Genomic DNA, 25,466 nt, shown 5'->3' with positions numbered 1-25,466 from the left:
GCCACAAAATGTTTTTATGAGTTTTTCCATCAAAAGCCTTGAAAGTAGCTGCATGGGAATGCATATAATGGAGTTTGGGGGTGCCCTTTAGCTTCCTAATAGTGTGTATACCTGAACGTATTTTCTGTGATTTTGTTCTTTGGTAAAGGAATATCATTTTTTTTTTCTCTTGCTTTTATTAAAATGTCTCATGAACCTGAGCATTCAAAGGGGTAGAGATGATTTTGACATGTAAGTTTTATTTCCTTTTACTTCCATCTGTTTAAAGACATGGGGGGAAAATGCCACATGAGAATGCATTCCCTTCTCAGACTTCTGTTCCTAGTATTTTGAAGTTTAGCTTTCTAAAAAACTCGATGGCAGAGAAATTTCTCATGTTGTTTCTGTTTTCCATCTTTTGACCTCCAAATTCAGTCCCTATCCTTGCCACCCCCCAATTCAAATCTTGGTCTGGTTTCAGTTTTTCCTCTCTTCAAAAAGAGAAAGGAACTGTTTGAAGGGGGGAAAGGGTCAAGTGTATGGAGGGGACACAATTAGTTTAAGATAGGTGGAAACTTTTGGTCATTTTGGAGAAAGTTTAATTTAGGGTGGGCTTTCTTTTTTTTTTTTCCCTTGATGTTGTTTTTGTAAACAACTTCAAAAATTCAAATCTAATGAACTATTTTTATTTTCTACCTTTAATATACCCACTTTCAGGCTTGGACTGCAAAACCAGTAAGGCTTAAATTCATATGTAGTGTTGATTTTTCTTAACTGGGTAGGCAGAAGAAATATCTGAAATGTATTCATAAGGAGTCTCCACTGTCTCCACTTTATTTCTTAATATTGTAAGAAGAATGCGGGAAGAGTTTAACCAAGACAGTGAGCTGTCCTAAGCAGTTAGAAATGGTGCTTCTGCAAGGTGTGAATTCCCTATAAATGTATTAAAGGATATTAACCATAAAGCCTAAAAATGATGTATGAATATTGCAATGAACTTTTTCATTGCTTATCAGGTTAATATATGGGATGAAGAGGAAGGCTAGTGTGAGGCCTTCTAAAGGTCCTCAGGAGTTATGGCAGAGGACAAAAAGTAGAGAGGTGAAATGGAGAAAAATAGATGTGGATAATGACTGTACTTGTGAGCAGGTGCAGTTTTCTGCACTGCAGAGGTGATGGAGTAATAGCGAGTGGTAACTAAATCAGGGTTTCGGTTATTTCAAAGTCTTGGTCCATGCCAAGCATCCTGCTGCTATCTATGGGTTACTCTGAGAGGACTGAGCCTTAAATAGATATTTGTGCCTAATGATCAATCCCATGAAAAGAACCTGGGTTTTTGTGGATGTTGATAGGATGCCTCATGCTGTCCACCTCCAGAGCTGCCTTAAATTTTGCTTCTCAACATTGAGGCCAATGTCCAAAGAAGCTTCAGCAATTCATTGACCAATTTTCTGTGATGGACGTGCTGCTTTGGCTTACCATAAACGATATTTCCAGGAGCATCACACAGTAGACTGGTAGGCATTTTGATAGAAAAGATGGTGCCCTTAAACACCATGCCCATGTTTGCTTCCACTCCTTAGCAAGCTTCCTGTTTGACCTTGAGTAAATCACTTAACATTACATTTAAGAGAGTATTTTAGATGCATAACTCATACTGAAATCAATGCGGATCAATTGTAGATATAAGCTCTGGTTCCCTCTTTGTTTCATTTCTGAGTATGTAAAATGGTGAGAATAGCAACCTCTACATCACAGAGCAGGGGGATAAAATGCATTAAATACCAGGAGCTCAAATGCCTCAGTGAGGGGAAGACACGTAAGTACCAAGTTGCAAAAGGTTCATACTCAAATGCCAGCAGGAAGAACAACTTCAGCATTGGAAGTAAGTCATCAAGGTATCTGCAAAGGGGAAAAAAAGTGCATGAAAGACACCCCTGAACAAATTAAATCTTGAGGTCTAAAGACAAAGGGAGAGAGAATTAATTTTTCTACAGATATGAAATGTTCTGAATCAGATAAGTCTTGTCATTAGAAAAGACACTAAGCAGCAAACATCTGGATAATACCGCCAGCTCCAAGCTTCTCTTGGAACCTCTAAATACATTAAATCCATAAAACTAAATGAAAGCAGCTGCAGTTTTATAGAAATAAAAGGCTATCATATTAAAAAGCTGAGAGCTTATGAAATGAAAGAAAAACTAATAATAAAATTAAAGGGGAGGTGGGGTGGAATGGAAGGGAGGAATGGAAGTTAGAAACATGAGTTCCTAGGAAAGGATGGTGCAAAACGCTCCTAGTTAATATGTGAGAAGCCTTCAAAATAACACATTCAGTGCTCAGTTAAAAAAAAATATTATTCTCAAAATAATTTTGTGTTTAAAGAGGTTTTAATGTAAAAGTCATCTCGTAATAAAAGCTGCTGAGCATTGTGCCCTCTGAAATTTTGGGGGAATCCCAGTGGGATTATCCCTTTCTTCATTTTCCCTTTGCTTTTCTGAAATAAAACCTTTAGACTTTCTACTTTGAAACAATATTTTCCCCCTTCCTTAAGTTACAAATATGACAAATCTGTTCTTTCCCCCATTTAGTAAAATGCATCAGTACAGCCCAGCGTGTTTTGTGAGAAATGGTGCTCTGTCTTCTCAGTGGGAATTAGAAACAAGGTTTCTGTCCAGCAGTAATTCCTCCTATCTTATGCATCCTTGAGGTTCTGAGAAGAGAACAAAACTGGAGGTGGGGAATAGCGCATACAAAAATAACTTTCATTTGTATGAAAATTTGCTTTCATTAGGATTTTCAGTTCTTCTTTCTTAGATGTATTACAGTAGTTGTTGGAGGCCTGCTGTACAAACACAGGAGTTGTGCATTGCTAACATCCTTTTGTGCGAGAGGGAGGCAAGACTTGAGCCACATCTGCGTGATTTAAGCAGAGCTGCCCCTCATGCGCTCACTTGTTGTGTGCTTGTTGGCTTTTGTGGAGCCCTGGGAGGAGATCCATCTCCTCTGACCTCTGATGTCTGCAAGTCAGCTGTCCCTGCCCGAGGGACCGCCCTGTGGAAAGGGACAAACCCCTTCCCCTGGGCCTGCGGGTCTCCATTGCCTACAAAAGAAGTGTAGGTTGACTAACGCCGTCACCTCCTCTTAAGAAGCCCCCATCATTGACTCCCGCTATAGGCTTCCCGAATTTGTTGAAACCACTCTTGCCAGCTGGACACTTACCTCTGGAGTAGCGTACCACGGTGCTGCTTTTTTGCCAAATATTCAGGAAAATGTACTGGTGAGCCAGGTGAATTAAAGCAGTCTGGGGGTGTGGTGCTTGAGAGATAAGGTATTTTCTTCTGTTTGGATCATGTGTTTTCCTGTTCTTTAAGGCACATTAAGGGAGGGGAAAAATAAAAAGGGAGGATGTTGCACATCTTTTCCATAGGAATAATTACTTTTGCAAAGCATTTGAAGGGAAAACAAGGAAATATTTAGTTCTAACAGAGGAGGGCAAGATTTGCATTGCCACTTCCTTTCCAGGTCTCTGCTCCAAGAGGGTTTGTTCTTACTCTTTAGTCTTTTCTCAGCGAGCTGCTGCTAAAATAAACAGCCCAAGTGATTTCTGAATGAGATCCATTACTGTATGGTGGTTTGGTTTTTTATTGCTTTATAAAATGTTATTCCACCAAAAGGCAGAATTTATTTGGAAGTTCTGAGACATTAGTAAATGCATGTTTAACTGTCTGTAATCAGAGTATGGACTTGTAGTTAGAACAGAACAAAGTTCCCTTCCTGACTGTCTCTGCTTTGATGCAAGATGATGACTAAATCGGGTAACATCCTTCTCCCTTCAGTCATCTTGAATGTTATCAATAAAAGCTCATGTTACCACTGATAATTTCATATATATCAAGCTTAATGACATTACTGATGTCTTGGGCTGTGTGTGTGTATATATATATAAATATATATATATAAGATGCTAATGAATGCATTGAGAAGTTAGGCTGGATATGTGGGTGCTAGTTCTCAGCAAAACAAAGCAATGTAACAGCCAGCATCCTTTATATTCCTGTACCATTTTACTTGTGCCTTGTTCTGATGTGTCAGTCCTGTGGAGCGATGCTGTTTCCCAGCCCTTTTTGCCTTGGCAGGAAAACACAAAGGGCAAGGAAAGTTGTGATTTATTCTAATTTTCCTTAGAACCTCTGTCTTGGTATGCTGAAACTCCAAAAGGACAAATGTTTTCATCCAAGAAGGCAAAGCTTGTCAGATGTTACCATGACAACCTGAGTGTAATTACAGCCTGCTTCAGCTGCTAACAGCTGTGTGCATTTTATCTGTCTTGAAGATTTTATATATATACATATATAAATATTTATATTTATATGCAAGCATACTGTGAGGATATCTGCATCTATCTAGCCATCCATAAACCCACACCTAAATTGCTGCCCCTATGTACGTCTCCATTAATTAAGTTGGCTAAGGCAATTTGCAAAGCCCTCACTGCTCTGAAGGATGCTGAAGCACTGGAGTATCTCTGCCTTGCCTTTCCTCAACACCCGTTCTGCTGGCACGTCAAACAACTAGCAATAGCTGGAGAATGGACCCTTGTTCCAAGGTTAGTTTCCAGCATCTTTTTTGGGTTACTTTTAGAGACTGCAGACCTCCTTTGTGTCAGGGAGGAAATAGGAGCTGTTTCCTAGATTTAAATGTCTCTTGCAAATGCATTGAGTTTTGAAATAAGTTGCTTAACCTTTGATATCTTCCCATCTTCCTGCACAGCCATCTTCATACACGTTGCTCCTAGACTTGGAATGGTAACTGTGTGCTGTGCTGGGTCTCAGCAGAGTGTCCATATGGGGAACAGAATTATCACTTAATAACCAATGCCTTGCCTCAGTGATAGTGCTGAAAGTAAACACCTTTGATGCACATTTGGTTATTAGGGAATGTCGTTTTTTTGATACCACAAGTAACCTGTCTGTGGCTGTGAATGTAGTGGATTCCCACACAAGCTTAGTTATACATCATTTCCAGCAAAGAACGTTAACTTAGAAGACTGAGAGGGGATCTTATTGGTGTTTACATATATCTTAAGCGTGGGAGACAGAGGGATTTGGCCAACCTCTTTTCAGTGGTTTGTGGGGACTTCTTCACAGTGAGGGTGACGGAGCACTGGAACAGGCTGCCCAGGGAGGTTGTGGAGTCTCCTTCTCTGGAGATATTCAAGGCCCATCTGGACACCTACCTGGGCAGCCTGCTCTAAGGAACCTGCTTTGGCAGGGTGGTTGGACCCGATGATCTCTTGAGGTCCCTTCCAACCCCTACAATTCTGTGATTCCTCGTGGAGTCTGTAGTAATTCAGCGAAGCGTGGAAAGCATCATCACTAATATTGTTCTTAGCTGTGCCACAGATGACTGTAGGTTTGGTGACAGCCAATGCTCAAGGGCTTAAGCATCCCATTTGTGGGGGACAGGGAAGAGATGAGGAAAAAGAGCAGAACTCTTGGGAAAGATGTTTCACAAAGTAAATGCAGTGTCATGAAGGTGATGATGTTAGTCAAAAGATGTCTTCTAAAGGCTAGATTTTTTTTTAATGGTCTCTAGGTTTGCACCTGCCATAGACTATATGTGTGGATGCCCACAGTGTGTTTGGTTGGCCTTTTTATTTAAAATTACCATAATCTGTGCTAGTGAATAGAGCTGTGTTCTCCTGCTCTTTCCTTTTGTGTGTTTAAAATTATAGGTGCCAGGGGACGCTGTGAACTTTCCGTTCTGGGAGGGAATCTCAAGTGATGTGCATTTTTGGGAATGCAGAATTTCCTCTGAGTAAGTGAATGGTGTTACATCTTTGAAGGCTTCCTGCCTGGGGGATGGGGGAGATAGAGGCTGCAGGCTGAGAAACCAGCACTGTACAGTTGTGGCCATACAGTCCCATCTCTGAAGCATGGTTTGCAGAGGTCAGATAACGCTGGGCAATTCTTTGCCTGCCTGGCTGCTTGAAGGTGAGTCACCTGGCATTGCTTTGCCTGAAATTCATCATTTCCTTCTTTTGCTGTTGGTCTCCATGGTCACAGTGTTCCTGTTTCCACTGTAAGCAGTCTTGTCAGGCAACCCCATTCTTTCTGTATCAATATACTGTGAGGTAATTATCAGACTGCACAGAATAAGTTAGGGACTTTAATGAAAAGATGGTTAATAATCCACTGAGAATGTACTGTGTTTGTGTGTTTATGCGCATACACCCACAGTCATATGTAACTTGGTATGTGTTCAGGCTTGGGTGAGAATCCTGGGGGCTCCTATGCTGAGCACTGGTGGGAGTCTTGACAAAACTACAGGGTAAGCGTGAGAGTGGTCTACAGTGATCCATCCTGAATCCAGAGAGAATAAAACCACCCAGATGCTATGTGGCATGTTAGCAGTGGTCTAAAGGATTCCTCAAAATGATGTGTTCGGCACGTGGTAGTATTTAGGTGAGGGAAATACTGTTCATGGGGAGCAGTGAGATTAAGGTTTTGAGAAAGGAAAAAGGGTTATCCTGGAGCTGCTAAAAAAATAATAAGAAAGATTATGAAAATTGCGCGCTTTTTTTTTTTTTTTGGAAATAATTCCAAATGTAAATTGTAATAATTCCAAACTACTAAAGAAAAAAATAGTTTTCAGATCGAGCTTTCATATGTGGTGTTCATAGCCTCAATTCCTATTTTAAAATTGGCATATGCTTTATCAAACTGGTAAATCCATCTCTAAATAGAAGCAAAAGAAATAATAAGCTGGTAATTGGGGTGATATGATATAGAGATTAGCTTCCTTGATAGCTGCAATGTCTCAAGTTGTTTACTTGGGACTGTGATATAGACCCAGCTATATCCAAGTTTATTTTTTGTATATGTTAGTATTTGTGTGTGTATATCTGATGCACTTAAATCCCTCATTGATGTTTTTTTTTATAACTGGGCAGTCATTTTGTGAACAGTGGAGCAGAATACCCTAAGAGGGGAAAGCCAGCACCGCTGCTCCTTGTGCATTGCTCATTTCTGTGCTGCCCTTCTCCTGCCCCAGGAGCGGTGATGTTGTTGGGAAGATGTTTCACAGGCAGTTTTTGTGGGGAAACAGAGGCAGGTGAAGGTTAGGGAGGTCAAATGGTTATAGAACTAGGTCACACTTTCCAAGCCCAACTTCTGTGTAGTGATGACAAATTAAAAACCCGTCCTTGAGAAGCCAGGATGTGCCCTAAATAAAGGGTAGGTAAGAAAATGGAAAAATATCCTCATTGCACGGTCAAATGATCTATTGGGGCTGAGATACTCAGCGGTGTAAAAGTGCTGTTGGACTGTAAATAGACCCCAAACCCTATCTACCAGTCAAACACACTCCAGTCCTTTTTAACATAGGATTTGCTTTAATTGCAAAAACATATAATTTGTCATCACACTCTAATCCCTAACCATACTTCTCTTTAGCCTCTCTTATCCAGTAACTTTACTTAGCCTATCTTAACTGATATAAATCTACATCTGTATATCAAACGTATTCATGAACCACTGTGGGGAGAAAAGAAATCTAAGAGCAGGCTTAAATGAGTAGCCCTATGTCTGTGCTTGTCATGCTCAGCCTTATGCTTGCTGCTGCAGTTAGAGCTTGACAGAATTGCCGTGGTTCCACAGTAAGGGGCGGTCTCCCTGCCAGTCTTCAACGCTAGCCCATAAATCCTTTTTTTTCAGTGTAGGTGTTTGGTGTCACAGTGTTTTATGCATCTCCTCAGTTGCCACTGAAGCTACCTGAGGTCTGCTGAGATGGATCAGGGTTTTGATGTTGGTTTGCCTGTCTGTACACTTCTCTAATTAGAACAACAAAACTGGTAGCGAATCTTCAGGCATCAACCATGCATTGCATCAATTAAAAACATCAAAAACAAAGTCTCTCTTGGTTCCCCTCCTTTCTGCTTAATCTCTTACTCCATGGAATGGTGTAACTGTTTCACTAAGTCCTCCTAATTACTGTGTTCCTTCTTTTTTCTGTGCACTTCCTTACAGCCCCAGTTTTCTCCCGACATTTTATTTGATTGCCCTTTCTTTCACTGCTAGGGGACATCGCTACTCTAAGAGAGGAAAACAAGCATTTGCTGAGCTTACATACTCTGAGAGAGACGTAAGGGTAGGATTTTTAACTAAATTTGTCTTCCTGTCTAATTTGATGCTGATTTTTATTTTCTTTAAAGTACTGATTTTTACAGCATTTCTTCCAAGGGATGGATGATGTATGGATGATGTTATTAGTTTAGTTGTTTGTGGGGTAATTGAGACACATGAATTAAAGTTATATGAGCTTGTGTGTTCTATTGGATAAAACCCAAATGTCCAAGCAAGTAGACATACTTCTTAGGTCATTGACAAAACTGTGGTTGTATGGAATTTGGGTTTAAAAAAAAAAAAAAAAAAAAAAAACACAAAAAAACCTCCAAATCTGAATTTTGACAAAGCTTGGATTCAGTTTTGAGCCATGCACATCCTAATTCACTTCTCATGTTTGATGCAGAAATATGAAATACTTAGAGGAAGAGAGAAACACTGCCCTAAATTGCTTAAGCAGTTTAGTATGTGCAAAAAAGAAAGCAGAGGGAGATGTCTCACTAATTCTGCATGCGGAGCCTGAAAAATGAGATCATGGTATCAAGAGGCTACTTCCATACTGATGTAATTTTCTCATGCCTTTCTAATATAATTGTTTATTTTGTTTAGATTAGTGTAAAAAAAAGAGCATAGTGGATATTTCAGGCAATCCATAGTAAGCACCGTAGCTATTTTGGTCTTGTCACCTCCTTTTGGCCAGCAGATTTTATATTGTGACATACAGGGGGGAGAGAGAGGGATTCAACTCCCAGTGTGCAAGCATGAACGTAACCCCTCAACCCCCCCCAGTATACAAAGCTGAAAATTCAGACTGTACATTTTGCCTTTTTTTTCACTGATTTTACTTTGTGTACGAGTTTGTGCTCTTACCAACACGGACTGGGACTGGAATCTCATGGTAGAGGCCACTGCCTCCACTTTGTCAGCTCCTTCTTGCTGACTCTAGCAGTTCTGAGAGTCATCTCAACCACTGGGATGTTTCTGAACCTGAACTCTCAGACTTTTGTGCCTCTCTCTTCAGTCTCCTAACTCTGCTTTCGCAATGTTTGTTTGCTTGGCTATGCCTTAAAACCTGCCTTTACTGGGATTTCTTCCTACATCTCCCTGTCTGATGACACTGTCTATCTTTCCTCCCCCTCCCTGTCTTGATTTGTGAATATTTGGAGCTGCAGTTGTGGGAGTGACTCATACCAGGGCAAACTGTGTTTAATTCAAGTCACTCCTTACCCATACAGAGATGCCTTCCCGCTGTTCAGCATATGCCACATGTCTCCAATCCATGCCTGGTCTACCCGCCTTGGCCATTGAGTTCCAGTTGCCCAGCATCATGTTTTAAGTCTCCTCTTTAGTCTCAAGTGTCAGCCAAGATGGCTGCTGTCATATTCACTTAAACATCCCGTGTAGGTGAGCCCTTCCTATGGCAAGTGAAGGGAGTCGGTGGGTCAAAACCAGCACAGACCAGGAGAGAAGACATTTACTGTTTCTAACTCAGCTGTCCTGATGTTTTTTGACTGGGCTTCAGCAGCTGCAGAGGACTGGCTGCAGTCTTTCTCTCTGGTGATGGCTTATTTCTCTTTGGGGAAGTTGTGGAGCTTTGGCATATCGATGCATGGTACTTGCAGCCAGTCCAAAGTAGAGCTCTGTCCTTAAAAGATCTGGGAATTCAGAATATTTGGAAGCAAGGCAAATCTCTCAAAAGACTGCAGGCCCTATAAACAAAGCAAATGGCAGTAGGGAGCAGAAGAGGCAAAACAAAAACAGTTCTGGAGCATCAAGCAACATGTGTCAGGGTGCCTCTCTTGTGCCATCATACTTACACCAACCAAACACCCCCTGGGAGGAGGAGAAAAAGGAATAAAAAAAAAGAGAAAAGACATAGGATGAAGGTGGGTGGGGGATGGTGGAAGAAAGAAAAGGAAAATCAATTGAGGCTGAGTGAGATTTTGTTTGCCAAGTTTCCAGCTGCTGCTCAGAGTGAATTTTTATGGCCAAGTTATAAACCTTTGAAAACAGGAGTTTCTAATGGAAATGCTGACAGACCCTTTATATGGTTACATTAATGTTGGCTGCTCTGCGATTATCCTTGCCTGCTCTTATTTATTTATTTTCCTCTCTTTGTCCTTAAGGTCCTACCACACTTATTGTGACCCCAGTGAGGAAGCGAAGGGAATGAAGTCAAAATCCTTTAGAAACAGGAATTATTTCCACTTTGAGCAAGCAAGCTGGGGAAGGGTGGACACAGAGCTGCAGAAAATGAATGCAGCCCCCCTCACACAGCCTGCTGTGATGCAAAGCAGTGATCAAGCTCAGTACTTTAGCTTGTTTCTTTTTTCCCCACCCCCAGGATTTAATTGTCTTGTGAATGGTGATCCTCCTTGAGGCCAATTAATGAGGTTATTTTTTAAGATGACCAAAAAAAATAATAAAAATTGAGAGGAAGGAAAAGTAAACTGTTGGGTTTTCCTTTCAGTATTCTGTGTTGTAATTTTTTTTACAAAACTTCAGGTCTTCTGTGACTTTCTTACATGCAAAAGCACTTCTCTGCTGTGGTGGGTGGAACCTAGGTTGCTCCCAGGGTAAGAAAAAACAAAAGCCTCCAGTTGAAAGATAAGCTGATGTAGCATCTTTAAGTCCTCATCGAGAAAGGTTAGGGCACCTTCTCCCAAGAAAAGAAGGGTATCTCCCTCTCCAGAGAAGGGAGGCAGCATGTTTACCTGGTGGGATGACATTTCAAAATCTGCCCAAGCTTTGGGGCTCGTGCCCTGTGGAGCATTTGGCCATCCCTGGATTTAATACATCTCAGGCCTCCCTGCGCTCCCCGGAAGGTGGAAGCCAAATACATGCTGCATGCTTCAGTGCTCCTCAAACACGTTTAGCATCTTAACTTTATTTCTTGGTTTCCAATTTGATTGTACACAAAGGGTTTGATGTTTTCATTGTTATACACAGTAGTTTAATTTTTTTCTCTTGTAGCCCCTGGGCTGTTGCACCACTGTTACGAGATCCCTCCTAGGAACAGCAGGGCAGAAATATTCTTTGTACTTGAATTTACTTTTTTTCTTTTCTATTCCTCCCACAGTTTCTTCTGCCTCTTTGATTCTAATTAGCCTTGCTTTTCCAATTAGCATCCTGGTCCACTGCAGTGAGGCCAAAGGAGGGAACCAGAAAGGCATGGGAAGAGCCCCCTTCTCTGAAAAGACTCGTGGCTGAGGCTTGGAGACTGATTTTTCCCAAGGTGGAGTTATGCTGACTGATTCTTAATAAAAGGAGAACTTGGGGCCCAGCGGCACTGTGGGTTTGTAGCGGGCATTGTTCCTTGAAAATATTAAGCTTGGCAGGAAATGTGTTCCTCCTTGGCCTCTCCTAGGCTCAGGTAGTGAAACTATCATTGCATTTGGACCCCTCGCAACCTGTCCCTGGGTGGTAATGCTTTATGAATAGCACTGAGCAAGCAAAAAGACAAAAGAGGAAGGGTGAAGGGATTCACCCTTCACCACACTAATATGAAACATATTCCTCACAATTGCTGCTTTCTTAAATTCTTCACAACTATTACATTCATTAAAAAAATCCAGTCCATGTTTTGCCCATTACTTCTCTCAACTATCATCCTTATCTCAAATTCCTTGAGCCCCATGTTGGGTGAATAAAAAACCATAAGAAGTTATCATGGATTTGGGCTAGGAGGTTTAAAGAAACCAATCTTCCGGGAGTATCGGACAGTAAATGTCACAGAAACTATAGTAATGCTGAGTCATACTCGAGGAAACAATTTGTGAATAGAATATGCCAACACAAATGTGCCTGTACCAGCAGCCCTTTTAGATTGCAGCAATGATTCACTGAAACCAAGTTTGAAGAGAACTGCAGTCATATCCACACCACTTGACACAGCCAGGTAGAAGATTCCTAGAGATACTAATGAAATTCCAATGTGAAATGAAACCCCTACAGTACCATATTCTTTGAAAACTTTTTTCAGCTGCTGGGATTTATTGAGTTTCTTGTTTTCACTGCTGAGATCTGTGGCCGCCTTTTCAGTGGATCCACCCACATCCTTGGCCGGGCTGCCGGCGGCGGCCCGCAGCGCCAGCAGAGGGGCCGGCGGGCTGAGGGAGGACCGGCCCGGGGGGGGCGGGGGGCAGCAGCGGCGGCGGGCGGCGGCGAGCGGGGGCCCGCGGGGCGGCGCGACCGGGCGCAGCAGCAGGCGGAACATGGCAGCGCCCGGTGCGGATGGGCGCTCAAACCGGAGAAACGCAGCAGCTGGCGGCGGAGTGGGTGGACGGGCGGGTGGACGGGTGCCCGGAGCTGACAGTGGGGCGGGCGGAGTCGATGGCGGCGCTGATGGCCGCAATTGCATCGAGCGCAGAGTGGCCGCCATGGGTTGGGATATTGCCTCCGCCTCTATTCCCAAGTCTATCAGGTTTGCTTTCTCTGGCGGTACGCAGTCACCGCTTTTTATTTCACCCGCCTGCGTAGCCTGTGCGGCCGCTGTCTGTACCCTTTTTTCCGCTTGCCATGATCTCAGTGTCTCAGTTGCTAAGCGTCAGGTCGTCATTACCTCAGCAGCTGTTTTATCTCCTCCTGAGGCAGCGTCCCATATAGTTGTCCCAGCATTTTCCCAAGTTTTTAAATCAAACAGCGCCGAAACTGTCTATGGGGCCCCATTCTTTTGCAAAAATTTCAACAATAGTTTTATCTTAAGTGGATCATATTTCACTCCCCTTTTTGTTAGTAGTTCCATTAGTAGCTTTACTATAACCTCTTCTGCCATGAGGTTAGCTCCCATGATCAATGCCCATCCGTTCACCTGTCCTTCAGGTAATGTCCCAGGGTTGACGCTGCAGTCCAGCTGCGAGCTTGACTCGTTCGGCTGGGTTCCCTTCGGATGCTCGTGCAGTGCTGCTCCTCCCACATCGGGGTCACCATTGAAGGGATGCAAGACACGGACTCCTGATGGCTCTTGAACAGGAGACGTTTATTGCCCTTTTTTACTACTACATATACTTTCCCCGTAGCCCCATGCGCTGTCCACGCGCCCGAATCTGTCATACAATTGGTTAGAGACCCTCAGACGCGTGCCTCGAGCCAGCCAGCCATTTGCTGAGAGCATCAGGCTGCTGTTCAGTGCATCATACAACGTGATCCCATCCTAGCCTGGTGCTGGTTCGGAATGGGGGAGCCTGGGTTCTGCCCTTGGTCCTCTCCCTGCTGTAAATGCCCAGGAGAGGGGTAGGTACAGGTGGTGCTGCAGCTGGTCCCTGCTCCAGCTGTCTGTCCATCAGACTGTCCTGTTGTAAGGAGCCACAGTAAGGGGTATTTGTTCAGCCTAGTGGGGATCAAAGCCACTGGTAGCTGCTCCTCGGAAAAGAGCTGTGGGCAGAAATGATGTATGTGGGTGTTCGCAATGGGGCTGGGTATGTTTGTGTGCTACTTCTCTTTCAGGATGGTATTGATCTCGTGTTGCTTTCTAGAGAATGTTTTTGGTCTGATATGGCTCATTGGCACAACCAAAGTGGTGAAAAATGGCTTTGATCAGGATAGAGAATCTACCTCAGTAAGGATAAAATAACATTGCACAGGATATTTTCTGCTGGTGTTTCTGGACAGCCTAAACTATTCCAACTTCTTTTTTTTTTTCTCTCTGTCCCTCTCCCTGTCTCAGCTAATTTTGCTAGCTGTGGTCATGCATCCTTAATTCCATTCACATTTCTTTCCTCTGAGAAGATGAGACATTAAATACGCTTGCTGGAAATAAAATAAAAAATGTAGCCAATAAGTAAAGTACCTGGAGGTTTAACACTTTACTGAAGAAATTAATAATTACAACAATATGAATCTTATAGCTTTGCCCAACTCATCAAGAAATTTACAAGTCTTTATCCCTCTAGAGATAAAAATCTTATTTTGATCTGTCAGGAATGCACTTTTGTTGTTCTTGCAATATCATTTTCAATGCAGGAGAAAGAAAAGACCCTACTTAATGTAATTAAGAGTGCAATTTGACAGCTAGGGAGACATATATTCCCTGCTTTTCCATGACTTGTTTGAGAAGGCTGATCCCAAGCTGGTCTTGTAATTGAAAAGGATTTGGAGCCTGTGATAATGTGATAATAGTAATATTGGTGCAATTTGTTTTGTGTTTCACTCTGCCTTGTCCTGCCATGTCCTGGTCATATGGCTGTGCATCTGTGGCTCCTGCTTTGTGGGGGCGACATGCTCTTCCCAGCTCACGGGGTACTCATTTTCTCTAGTAAAGTGCTGCAATGAGCAGAGCTGCAGCAGAAATGGGGAATTAAGGGGGATCTGAGTTCAGAGAGGCATTTTGTGCCTTCAGTGCTGCAACTTCCACCAGGGAAAGAAATGAGCTCAGACTGCAGCCAGCTCCCCAGCTTGCCTTGATGTGACAGAGAAAGAAGGTTACTGGGAGAAGGGAGAGCCCCAGACCCCATCCAAGACACTTCCTTCCCATCCCCAAGCCCCCGTCTCTTCCTGTCTATCCCTACCCCTTTTAAAAATCACCTTTCCTGCAATACTTCTTAGAGGTGGTCTTTGCTCCTGTATCTTTATAACCACGTTGAACAGTGTCACAGTTCCAGATTTCCAAACCTCAAATGCTGCAGTTGGTTCTGGTTCAGGATGTGCACCATGAGTTGACTTGTGTTTGCTAAGAGAGGGGAAGTGATGGCCCTTTTTGTGGGAAGTTAAAAATAAATAAATAAATAATCCTTTTTCTAAAGTGTTTGTAAAAAAGAAACCTTGAAGAGAGCAAGTTTTAGAAGGATCAGTCTTCTTGACAACTGGATGGAAGAATGTTTGGGCGTAACTGGGAGCTAGACACTATTAGGATGTTGACAGTATAGGTGTTGGATAGAAACAATGCAGCAAGAAGCAACAAAAGGAGCAAATGACCAGTTTACCGTCTCCTGTTTCTGCACTACTGTGCTTTTAAATGATGCGCTGCTTTAGTTTTTCTTTCTAGGGTCTGGGTTGGACAATCCCTATTGGCTTCATGCTGCCCTGTAACCTGTATGAGTCAGCATAGCTTGCTCTCCCCATGACCCCACTAATATCCCTTTCGGTGGCATGTCACCATCCTCTTGCTTCTTCCTCTTCCATGCCATGTTGTCTCACGTGTAAGTGACAGGTACACTTCTCAGGGGACATACTTGTCAATCTAGAATTCCTCTTCCCCTGCTTTAGCAAACTCTGTCACCGCAATTAGGATGGGGACTGCTGATTCACGAAGTGGAGACTGTCTATTTGCTAATGTCAGACATGAGATCAAGGTAATTGCTGACCCTTGGTCAGGTCTCAGGAAATGAAGTGAAGTGATACCTTGGCCAGTTTACTTTGACAGAAGACGCAAAAAATGATGAAAATATACTATATACAGCAAAATACATAAAAATATGGAAAATCCTGTCACATAGGAGACAACTGATAGGGAGGAATCTCTGGTGTATTATATTTTGGAAAGTATCTTCATCCATCTCTTTGTTTAAAACACTAACCTAATCCTAACTTAATCCCTTTCAATTTTTAAGGAGAATTGGAAGAGAGTATGTTGTGTGTGTGTATAGCAGAATCATCTAGGTTGGAAGAGACCTCCAAGATCACCTACTCCAACCTCTGACCTAACACTAAAACGTCCTCCACTAAACCATATCACTAAGCTCTACATCTAAATGTCTTTTAAAGACCTCCAGGGATGGTGACTCAACCACTTCCCTGCCTAACAACTCTCTCAGTAAAGAAGTTCTTCCTAATACCCAACCTAAACCTCCCCTGGCGCAACTTTAGCTCATTCCCCCTCGACCTATCACCAGGCACGTGGGAGAACAGACCAACCCCCACTTTGCTACAGCCTCCTTTAAGGTATCTGTAGAGAGCGATAAGGTTGCCCCTGAGCCTCCTTTTCTCCAGAATCACAGAATCACAGAATCACAGAATTTTCTAGGTTGGAAGAGACCTCAAGGTCATCGAGTCCAACCTCCAACCTAACGCTAACAGCCCTCCACTAAACCATATCCCTAAGCTCTACATCTAAACGTCTTTTAAAGACTTCCAGGGATGGTGACTCCACCACTTCCCTGGGCAGCCTGTTCCAATGCCTCACAACCCTTTCAGTGAAGAAGTTCTTCCTAACATCTAACCTAAAACTCCCCTGGCTCAACTTAAGCCCATTCCCCCTCGTCCTGTCACCAGGCACGTGGGAGAACAGGCCAACCCCCACCTTGCTACAGCCTCCCTTGAGGTACCTAAAAAGAGCGATAAGGTCACCCCTGAGCCTCCTCTTCTCCAGGCTGAACAAACCCAGCTCCCTCAGCCGCTCCTCGTAGGACTTGTTCTCCAGGCCCCTCACCAGCTTCGTCGCCCTTCTCTGGACTCGCTCGAGTACCTCCATGTCCTTCTTGTAGCGAGGGCCCCAAAACTGAACACAGTACTCGAGGTGCGGCCTCACCAGAGCCAAGTACAGGGGGACGATCACTTCCCTAGCCCTGCTGGCCACACTGCTTCTTATACAAGCCAGGATGCTGTTGGCCTTCTTGGCCACCTGAGCACACTGCTGGCTCATATTCAGCCGACTATCAACCATCACTCCCAGATCCTTCTCTGCCAGGCAGCTTTCCAACCACTCCTCTCCCAGTCTGTAGCTCTGCTTGGGGTTGTTGTGCCCCAGGTGCAGGACCCGGCACTTGGCCTTATTGAACTTCATACAGTTGACCTCAGCCCATCGGTGCAGCCTATCCAGATCCTCCTGCAGAGCCTTCCTACCATCGAGCAGATCAACACACGCACCTAACTTGGTGTCATCTGCAAACTTACTGAGGGTGCACTCAATCCCCTCATCCAGATCATCGATAAAGATATTAAAGAGAACTGGCCCTAATACTGAGCTCTGGGGAACGCCACTAGTGACTGGCCTCCAACTGGAATTGACTCCATTCACCACGTCTCTTTGGGCCCGGCTATCCGGACAGTTTCTAACCCAACGAAGCGTGCGCCAGTCCAAGCCAAGAGCAGCCAGTTTCGTGAGGAAGAATTAAACTTGTTTTTAAACTGAGATCCAGGTTTGTGGGAAACGGTGTCAAAAGCCTTGCTGAAGTCAAGGTAGACCACATCCACAGCCTTTCCCTCATCCACCCAGCACGTCACTTTGTCACAGAAGGAGATCAGGTTCGTCAAGCAGGACCTGCCTTTCATAAACCCATGCTGACTGGGCCTGATTGCTTGGTTGCCCTGCAAGTGCCGCGTGATGACACTGAAGATAATCTGCTCCATGAGCTTCCCTGGCACTGAAGTCAAATTAACAGCCCTACAGTTTTCCGGATCTACCCTCCGGCCCTTCCTGTAGATGAGCATCACATTTGCTAGCCACCAGTCAATTGGGACCTCCCCTGATAGCCAGGACTGCTGATAAATGATGGAAAGCGGCTAGGCCAGGTCCTCCACCAGTTCTCTCAGTATCCTCGGGTGGATCCCATCTGGCCCCATTGACTTGCGTACATCCAAGTGCCTGTAACAGATCACCAAACATTTCCTCGTGGATAGTGAGGGTCACATTCTGCTCCCCATCCCCTTCCACCAGTTCAGGGTACTGGGTATCCAGAGAGCAACTGGTTTTGCTGCTAAAGACTGAGGCAAAGAAGTCATTAAAGCACCTCCGCCTTTTCCTCATCTCTTGTCACTAAATTTCCCCCTGCATCCAGTAAAGGATGGAGATGCTCTGTAGTCCTCCTTTTTCTGTTTATGTATTTGTAAAAACATTTTCTGTTATCTTTAACGGTAGTAGACAGATTGAGCTCCAGATGAGCTTTGCCATCGACTCCCATTGACTAGATGGGTGATCTTATCATAAAAGGAAATCAAATTTGTTAGTCAGGACCTACCCCTCGTGAACCCATGTTGGGGGTTCATCTTCTTCTTCTTCATCTTCTCCATAATTTTACCAGGCACTGACGTGAGACTGACAGGCCTGTAATTGCTAGGGTCTTCTTTCTTACCCTTCTTGAAAATTGGCACAACATTTGCCAGCTTCCAGTCTACTGGGACCTCTCCAGATTCCCAAGATCATGGAAAAACAATTGAGAGAGGTTTCGTGATGAAGTCAGCCAGCTCTTTAAGCACCCTGGGATGAATCCCATCTGGACCCATGGACTTGTATGGATCCAGGCGGAGCAGCAAATCCCGCACACGTTCAGGGTCAGTTGGGAGTTTGTCATTCCCACCGTCATAGTCCTCCAGCTCAGGGCACCCTGGGCCCATCATCAGCGTTGAAGACGGAGGCGAAGAAGGCCTTAAATGTCTCTACTCTGCCTGTGTCATTGTCTGTGAGGAGACCTTCCCCATCAAGTAGCAGACCTATGTTTTCTTTGGTCCTCCTTTTTCTGTTCACATATCTAAAAAAACCTTTTTTATTGTCTCCCACAGACATGGCCAGCTTCAACTCTAGTTGGGCTTTGGCCGCACGAATTTTCTCCCTACAGACACAAACAGCATCCCTGTATTCCTCCCTCATCACCTGACCCTCCTTCCAGCAGCCGTACACTTTCTTTTTGCATCTAAGCTGCAGTAGAAGATCCCTGGTCAGCCAGGCCGGCCTTCTGCCCCGCCTGCCTGACTTCCAATATTTAGTAATTGCCTGATCTTGTGCTTTTAGGAGGCAGTGCTTAAAGATTGACCAGCACTGATGTATGCCAGTGCCTTCAAAAGCAGTTTCCCAGGGGATCTTGCTGACTAGTTCCCTGAGCAGCCTGAAGTCTGCTTTCCCCATATCCAGTGCTGAAGTTTTGGTGGCAGTTTTCCTTCTGTCACCATAAATTCTAAACTCAACCACTTCATGGTCACTATGATCAAGATGGCCGCCAATTTCCACGTCCCCCACAAGACCCTCTTTGTTCTCCAGCAACAGATGTGGGAGGGCACCTTTCCTAGTTGGCTCCTGTCGTGTTAAGGGGTGTAGCTGATTAACCGTTATGGGCCTGGTCGGATTCAGGTTACTGAACTATCACAATAACAGATTTCACCAATAATGCATTAACCGTTAGGGGTCCAGTCGGATATTCTCTAATAATGCGTTAACCATTGGGGGTCCAGTTGGATTCACCAATAACGCATTAACTGTTAGGGGTTCAGTTGGATATTCACCAATAACACATCAACCGTTAGGTGTCCAGTCGGATATTCACCAATAACGCGTTAACCATTAGGGGTCCAGTCAGATATTCACCGATAACGCATTAACCGTTAGGGGTCTGGTTGGATTCAGAACACTGAACTATCACGATCACATATTCACCAATAACGTATAATCACCCTTACCCTAGTCACACTTAATGAGAACTATAACAATGCAATCAAGTGTGATTTATTAGAGCAACAGGTACACAGGTTCTTTGGATTGCCAGCGATAGTGACTGTCTGCAAAAGCAAGCTAGCATGCATGAAATACACAGGTGACACAGGTGTTACAGGTGCGCAGCCTAGAAATTAACGCGTTAAAAGGATCAAAGACTCTAGAAAGATTTATAACCAAGTGTTCAAATCTCACCCAAAGGCGTCCCAAGGGGGGGAGAAGAGATGCTCAGCCCGTCGACTGGTCCCAGGAGTCAGGAGGTCCTAAGGATGTTGTATTTCCTCAGGATGGTATCTCCCCTGACGGTGGTATCTTCCCTAACATCCCCTCTCTCTTAGGCCAATTTATATTATTTTCTATCTTTTAGGTGGAGCTTGAGTGACTCTAGTCAAGCATATCTTAGTTATGATTGGTGAAAAGTTCTCCCGTCTCCGTTTAAAGTAATAGGCTCTGAGAAAGTCAGAGCCATGCTCAGTGAGGGGTGGTCGCACCTTGGAGGCGGGTAGCTCTTGGGATGGAGGTGTGTTTGGGTATTATAATGATATTATAATGAGCAAAAAGTACACTAGGGTACAGCATTTGTCAAAACATGACAGGTCCTTGGCTCAGGGTAGCAAAAAGTGCAGCTTATCGGTCTCAGTGTGCACAAGAACAATAGAGTCCCCATCTGGTTACAGAGCCTAGCTGTGGTGTCTCCACTCCACTCTACGCTCCGTACTGTTCCTTAGAGCTGGCACACCAGGTTTCCCCAGCGTGATAGCATCTAAGGTTGGAAGCCTAGGGAATGCTCAGGTAATGCAGCTATGCCCTGAAAGCCTCTTCAATGCTGTACATTTTCTTTAAAATGTGAATGTTAGTTTTATTTTCCTAGTTACTTTAGGCAATTACACCACAGCTCCCTTTGCACCTGCACCAAGAATTTATCATCCAGGTGCTTTATGAACCTCCTGGACTCGCTCATGTCGGCCATGTGGTGATCCCAGTTGACGTCTGGCAAGTTGAAGTCCCCCATAAGGACAAGGGGAGTTGATCTTGAGGCATCTCGTAGTTCTGCAAAGAATAATTCATTGACGTTGTTGTCCTGGCCGGGTGGTCTGTAATAGACTCCCACAGCGACATTCCCTTTATTTGTTCATCCCTTAATCATTACCCAGAGGCTCTCAACTTTACCATCACCAACTTGAAGTTCCACACAGTCCAGCCCCTGCTTCACATACATCGCCACTCCACCACCTCGCCTACCCTGCCTGTCCCAGCTGAAGAGCTTGTAATTATCTATTGCAATACACCATCCACAGGACTCATCCCACCAGGTTTCGTTATGCCAATGATGTCATAGCTGTGGGACTGGGACAAGACTTCTAGTTTGTCCTGGTTTCAGTTAGAACAGAGTTGATTTTCTTCCTAGTAGCTGGTGGAATGCTGTGTTTTGGCTTGGGATGAGAAGAGTGCTGATAACACCCCGATGTTTTAATTGTTGCAGAGCAGGTGGTGAGCAATTGCATTGTGCATCACTTGTTTGTACACATTATTAGTAGTAGTATTGTTATCATCATTGTATTATTATTATTGTTATTGTTATTGTTATTATTATTTTCCTGTCTTATTGAACTGTCTTTATCTCAACTCACGGGATTCACTTTCCATTTCTCTCCCCCGTCCCAGAGAGGGAGGGGGAGGGTGAGTGAACGGCTGCGTGGTGTTTAGCTGCCGGCTGGGTTAAACCACGACAGTCATTTTGGCACCCAACTTGGGGCTCGAAAGGTTGAGATAACGGCAGATCTGACCAGAGTGTGTTAAACTAAAATTGGTATAAGTATTAGACCTGCTTAATAGTCACTTGTCATAATGCTGATTGCTTTAATCTCAACTCTGCTGCGCCTGTTTTCCAAATTGAGTATTATAGCACATTATTTGCCGTATTTGCTCTCTGTCATGTTGTTTATCCTCTCCGGGCCCTGGTTTAAGATCATTATGGTACTGTGTGTTGTAGTAGTGGCTTATGAGATGATGAGATATCTGGTCATGACTCTAACTTGGTATTTGTACTCAGTAACATCGCCGACTCTGTACTTTGGAAACTGTATCTTTGAAACTATTAGCAATTATACCTATTGCCTTTTTCCATTAGGGAGTCAATCTGTGGAGGGGAAAGGGGAGGATATTTTTTCGTACTTGATCACTCTCCCTTTCTCCTTCACCACCCTCTTATCCTCCGAGCTTGTTACAATAGCTCTCCAAGATATTGAATATCCTTGGGATACTCAGACCAGCATAGTCTTGTTGTTCTGCCTCCTGAATGCGCTTCAGGTTCTGCTTAAAGTTAAACAACTACTTAGGAAGCTCATCCGGAGATCTGCCCGGAGGCAGTATAGTTGTGGGTGGCAGGGAGTATGGGAGGATATGGGCAGGCATCTAGAGCAGTTGGCACCCCCAGTGTTTTGGAAATTCACCCCTGAACAACTGCAAAATCCTAAAAAGCTGGCAGAATGCTTGAAAAATAGTGTCATGATTCTGGCAGTTCCAAAGTAACACAAATCATTGTAACGTGCTGGGGCCTGGCTCATGCCTATTGAGCTGCCATTGATACTGCTATCAACTTAGTGACAGACCCTGCGGCCACTCCAAGTCCTGTGACAGATCCAACGGCCACTGTGACCCCTACGGTGGACTCTGCAGCCGCTCCAGTTCCAGCTCCTGCAGCCACTCCAGTTCCAGCTCCTGCAGTGGCTCCAGTTCCAGCTCCTGCAGCTGCTCCAGTTCCAGCTCCTGCAGCCGCTCCAGTTCCAGCTCCTGCAGTGGCTCCAGTTCCAGCTCCTGCAGCTGCTCCAGTTCCAGCTCCTGCAGCCACTCCAGCTCCGGTTCCTGCAGCCACTCCAGCTCCAGATCCTGCAGCTGCTCCAGTCCCAGCTCCTGCAGCTGCTCCAGCTCCAGTTCCTGCAGCCGCTCCAGCTCCGGTTCCTGCAGCTGCTCCAGCCCCTGCAGTCGCTCCAGCTCCTGTGGCTGTGTCAGAGAAACGAGCTGTAGCAGTGCAAGTTGACCCAGCAGAGGGTATTCCAACCCCTGTGGCAGACCCTGTAACGGGGTCAGAGAAACGAGCTGTAGCAGTGCAAGTTGCCCCTGTAGAGAAGGTGAAAAAATGGTATAGAGATTCAGGTCGTTTAGAACACAGAGAGTCTTCTGCCAAATCTAGTTATAGAGACGACGACGATGCTGGGCCATCAGGGATTCAGGAGGAGGAAGATGAGGATGCCGAAAAATCAACAGTAACTACCCGAAACCTATACGAGCGTGAGCTACGAGATGTGCGAAAAGATTTTGGTCGTTGTATAGGTGAGCAGCTTGTCACCTGGCTGCTCCGGTGCTGGGACTCTGGAGCCAATTGTGTGGAATTAGACGGCAGGGAAGCCAGGCGGCTGGGATCCCTTGCTAGAGACGCTGGCATTGACAAAGCAATTGCAGATGGAGCACAATCTAACAGCCTCTGGAGGCGTCTCCTCTCAGCTGTGAGGGAAAGGTATCCCTTCAAGGAAGAACTTGTATGTCTACCAGGCAAGTGGACCACTATGGAGATTGGAATCCAGTACCTGAGGGAATTAGCCATACGGGAAGTGATTTATGAGGATCCAGACCTCAGACAAACATCCAAAGATCCAGATGAAGTCAGGTGTACACGACCCATGTGGCGGAAGTTTGTACGGAGTGCACCATCATCATATGCCCGCTCATTGGCAGTAATGGCCTGGAAAGAGGATGAGGAACCCACAGTGGATGAAGTGGCTAAACAACTCTGGCAGTACGAAGAAAGTCTCTCCTCTTCCTTACAGGCCTGCGTCTCAGCTGTGGAGAAACTTTCTGAAGAGGTCCACCAACTTGAAGAGAATCTATCTTCATCCCCACCTGAACCAACCAGTGTCCACCAACCAAAAGAGAACACTGTGGAGAAACTTTCTGAAAAGGTTCACCAACTTGAAGAGAGATTATTCTCCTCCGCACCTGTACAAAGCAGTGTCTCAGCTATCAGGGGTAGGCGTTCATCCACACAAGGAAGACGATATGGTGGGTACTCACCCCGTGCCACCCTGTGGTTTTACTTACAAGACCATGGAGAGGACATGAGAAAATGGGATGGAAAATCTACCGCGAGCCTAGAGGCACAGGTACGTGAGTTGCAAAAGAAAACAATCAGGAAAAAGGGATTCTCTGAAAAGTTTGCTGCTCCAACTTCCAGCAGACAGTCCTTGAAACACAGAAACGAAGAAGATTCTGACCAGGGTTAGGGAGGCCCTGCCTCCAGGCAGGGGGAGGAAAGGGACAATTGAATGTATTGGACCGTGTGGATTCAATGGCCTGGCACATCAGATGCACAGAAGTATAAGGCTTTAGTAGACACCGGTGTACAATGTACTATAATGCCATCGAGCTATAAAGGGCCAGAGCCCATCTGTATTTGTGGAGTGACAGGGGGATCTCAGCAGTTGACTGTATTGGACGCTGAAGTGAGTCTGACTGGGAATGAGTGGGAAAAGCACCACATTGTGACTGGCCCGGATGCTCCATGTATCCTTGGCATAGACTATCTTAGAAGAGGATATTGCAAGGACTAAGCTGCCTTAGAGACAGAGGGCATTAAACAATTGTCTATCTTGCCTGGTCTCTCAGAGGACCCCTCTGTTGTGGGGCTGCTGAGGGTCGAAGAACAGCAAGTGCCAATCGCTACCACAACTGTGCACCGGCGGCAATATCACACCAACCGAGACTCCCTGATTCCCATCCATAAGCTAATTCGTCAATTGGAGAGCCAAGATCAGCAAGACTCATTCACCTTTCAATAGTCCCATATGGCCAGTGCAAAAGTCTAATGGCGAGTGGAGACTAACAGTGGACTATCGTGGCCTGAATGAAGTCATGCCACCACTGAGTGCTGCAGTGCTGGACATGCTTTAACTCCAGTACGAACTTGAATCAAAGACAGCCAAGTGGTACGCCACAATTGATATTGCTAATGCATTTTTCTCCATCCCTCTAGCAGCAGAGTGCAGGCCACAATTTGCTTTCACATGGAGGGGAGTCCAATATACTTAGAATCGGCTGCCCCAGGGGTGGAAACACAGCTCTACCATTTGCCATGGACTGATCCAGTCTGCGCTGGAGCAGGGGGAAGCTCCTGAACACCTGCAGTACATCAGTGACATTATTGTGTGGGGTGACACAGCAGAGGAAGTTTTCGAGAAAGGGAAGAAAATAGTCCAAATCCTTCTGAAAGCCGGTTTTGCCATAAAACAAAATAAAGTCAAAGGACCTGCACGAGAGATCCAGTTTTTAGGAATAAAATGGCAAGATGGACGTTGTCAAATCCCAATGGATGTGATCAACAAAATAACAGCCATGTCTCCACCAACTAGCAAAAAAAACCACAGACTTTCCTAGGTGTTGTGGGGTTTTGGAGAATGCACATCCCAAATTACAGTCTGATTGTAAACCCGCTCTACCAAGTAACCCGTAAGAAGAATGAGTTTGAATGGGGCCCTGAGCAACGACAAGCCTTTGAACAAATCAAGCAGGAAATAGTCCATGCAGTAGCCCTTGGGCCAGTTCGAACAGGACCAGATGTAAAGAATGTGCTCTACACCACAGCTGGGGAGAACGGCCCCACCTGGAGCCTCTGGCAGAAAGAACCTGGGGAAACTCGAGGTCGGCCCCTGGGGTTTTGGAGTCGGGGATACAGAGGATCTGAGGCCCGCTACACTCCAACTGAAAAGGAGATATTGGCAGCATATGAAGGAGTTCGATCTGCTTCGGAGGTGGTCGGTACTGAAGCGCAGCTCCTCCTAGCACCCCGATTGCCGGTACTAGGCTGGATGTTCAAGGGAAGGGTCTCCTCTACACATCATGCAACTGATGCTACGTGGAGCAAGTGGGTTGCACTGATTACTCAGCAGGCTCGAATAGGAAACCCCAGTCGCCCAGGAATCTTGGAAGTGATTATGGACTGGCCAGAA

General features: G+C 45.0%; 1 long non-coding RNA gene across 1 annotated transcript in view; it reads left to right on the top strand.

Annotated features, from left to right (window-relative positions):
• The window catches only part of LOC309889429, a 138,545-nt gene extending 132,807 nt beyond the window's left edge, over nt 1-5,738 (top strand). Inside the window, exon 3 of the long non-coding RNA XR_014319241.1 lies at nt 5,717-5,738. This is a non-coding gene — a long non-coding RNA (uncharacterized lncRNA). The remainder of the gene's footprint in view (nt 1-5,716) is intronic.
• Nucleotides 5,739-25,466: the final 19,728 nt, after the last annotated feature.

The sequence above is a fragment of the Aythya marila genome, assembly GCF_965140915.1.
Source record: "Aythya marila genome assembly, chromosome: W".
Classification (NCBI taxonomy): Eukaryota; Metazoa; Chordata; class Aves; order Anseriformes; family Anatidae; genus Aythya; species Aythya marila.
This window is presented reverse-complemented; position numbering and strand designations above follow the sequence as displayed.